The following is a 2,582-nucleotide window of genomic DNA, read 5'->3' as shown; positions in this document are numbered from 1 at the left end:
AGCAAAAACCGTAACAGAAGGGTGGAACACAGGCCCACCCTTCCACCTCCTTTATTTCATGAATCAGCCCTGAATAGACATATGGATCATTCCAAAACCACGGAGGCTACACTAAGAACACCTTGCTGTGAAAATCCCATTTTCCTATTCTAAAAGACCTCCAGCTCTACTCCTGGCAACAAGAATGGAGCAAGAAAGACAGCTGCAAAAGGCTAACACTAACAGACCAGTTCCACCAAAAATGCAGCCAACTGCTACATTCAAAGATGCGATATCAGCTCCTACTGATTGTTTCCCTGTGGCAGACAGTCTGCTACTGTCTGATTTTTGATTGTAAACTCCAAACGGTTCAGAGGAGTAATCCAAAGATTAAGTAATAGAAACTTCACATTCTTTCACTCTTGTCTTCAAATTGTAGAAGGGAAGGGATTTCAGATATAACCCTCTTCTCAGTGCTTCCTGTTAGCTAACTTACACATTCTGGCACCAAACTTTCTAGGGAAGTTAGTGCACATCACACAGTTTGGTGCAGATAGTTGTGCATTTGATCCACCTATGTTATGAGTCAGGACATACTAGTTTAGTTTCAGTATCATGATAAAATGGTTGTGAGGATTCTCTGATGGGAATGAGTAACATGCCTCCAGCTCAGAGAGCCAGCAAAGCAAACATGAGACTTTCAGCCCTGAAAAGAATACTCATGACATGCAAATTGCAATGTCAAATTCCAGCATGTGTGCTGTCTCCTCTATAGACCTATCTCTAAATTATTTGTTTTAGGAACCATCAATTTCCAACACTGTTCCTAGGAGAAGTAACCAAGGCTCAGAAAGTCAGAGCAGCAACTCAACACATTTTTTGCAAGAGAACAAAATGCACTGATGGAAAACTGCATTTTCTCATTTCAGACAATTGCCTGGACATAAAACAAATATAACTACTTTATTTCAGGTAAAATCCCCACTACATTTTAACCCAGAGGGGCTTCACATAGATGAAAATACTCTACTGGCATCTTATGCAGGGATATGCTTAATCATAAACAGATACAAAAGATGTCTCTGATAGAAATTTGTGCTCTGCTATGCAGAGACAAGAAGAGAAAGAAGTTTGGAAAATGAGGCACCTAAAGAACACAATTGAACAATCCAGTTTCTGAAACATTTGCAATCAGAGTTTTCTTCATACAGAGACAATAAGGAGATTCACCATTCTTTCCCGCTCAAAATGTGGCAGGGTAGCTGACATTTATGCAATTTAGACTCATTTCAGTAACCATCAACAGCCAAAACTGGTGAAGTTGCTCCCATCTGAGCAGCAAACAGCAAGACTATTGCCTGAACAGGGGCTTGAACCCTGGACCCTCAGATTAAAAGTCTGATGCTCTCCCAACTGAGCTATCCAGGCTTTTCTGTCTCATTTTAATGTTAAATGTAAATTTCAGAGTCTTCTCATAACCTCTTATAGTTTTGAAATTTTCCCTTCCCTTCCCCAGTGTCTGGGGCCTTTTTCTCTAACATGATAAAAATAATTCCCTTGACATCAGCTTAAATTTACATGATGCACCACTTCTGCTCTGACCATTTGGGAAACAACCAGCCTTCACTGTGGCAGCAAACAGCAAACCAGAAAGACAACCAGATAATACTAAAGGCATAGTATGCTATAGTATAGTATAGTATAATATAGTAATATTAAAGGTATAGCATAATCTGCTCATGGGGAAGTTTCCAGTGCTCACAAGACAAGCCCTGTAAATTTAGGAATAATTACAAAATAATGTTGTATTTCTGTATCAAAGGCTGGGAAGATCTGAAAAGGTTCACTTATTTCCACGGCTGAATTCTGGCTTCAACAGGGTTTAGGATCCTGGTTTAGAAGAATGCAGCCTTGTGTTCTGTTCCACTTACTCTGGGGGCAAAAAGATTCCTATTGATACGGAAGTAGAAGTCTAGAACTCAAACAATTTTTCCTTCTTAAAAGCCTTATTTATGAGGATGACTGTAATAAGATGAATATTGTTCTCAGAGAGCAAAGGTTATTCTACTGCCATAATTAAAAGTTTCTTTCAGAAAAACCACTGAGACAGAAAATTTGCTGTCATGTCAAACTTCCACAGATATTACCTGGGAAAATCTGCAAAACCTCTCATGATTTTAAACATGATAAATACATGTTTGAACATGATAAAAACATCATTTAGATTTAGCAATGCTGTGCAAGTGTTGATAATAATAAGAAGTTTTATTCCAAAGCCCCTTCTGGACCACAGCTCCTGCTGCTCTCTCACCTGTCTAGCTCCTGTGCCCACAAAGGACACTGCCTACTCCAAATAGTTCTGCCTCTCATTTCTCGCTGTCCCCCGGTGAGGAAGGTGTTACCTGAGGACTTAGGTTACCTGAGGACTTGTTTTGAACCACAGGTAATTCTGAATGGCAAGATGGTATCTAAGTTGCAGGATGCATACAAGGCAATAATCCATGCTGACACTAAACGTTCTAGACTGTTGTTAATAAATTCAAGTTTAGAATGAACTGAGCATAGAAATGTAATCTATTAACCTCTTACTATTAAAAATACAG

The 2,582-nt window shown here is 39.2% G+C and overlaps 1 non-coding gene across 1 annotated transcript; it reads right to left on the bottom strand.

The window, feature by feature from the left end:
• Window positions 1–1,334: 1,334 nt before the first annotated feature.
• On the bottom strand, window positions 1,335–1,407 carry TRNAK-UUU (transfer RNA lysine (anticodon UUU)). Its single transcript has one exon. It is a non-coding gene; the product is annotated as a tRNA-Lys (tRNA).
• Window positions 1,408–2,582: the final 1,175 nt, after the last annotated feature.

This window comes from Rhea pennata, chromosome 9, assembly GCF_028389875.1.
Source record: "Rhea pennata isolate bPtePen1 chromosome 9, bPtePen1.pri, whole genome shotgun sequence".
NCBI lineage: Eukaryota > Metazoa > Chordata > Aves > Rheiformes > Rheidae > Rhea > Rhea pennata.
This window is presented reverse-complemented; position numbering and strand designations above follow the sequence as displayed.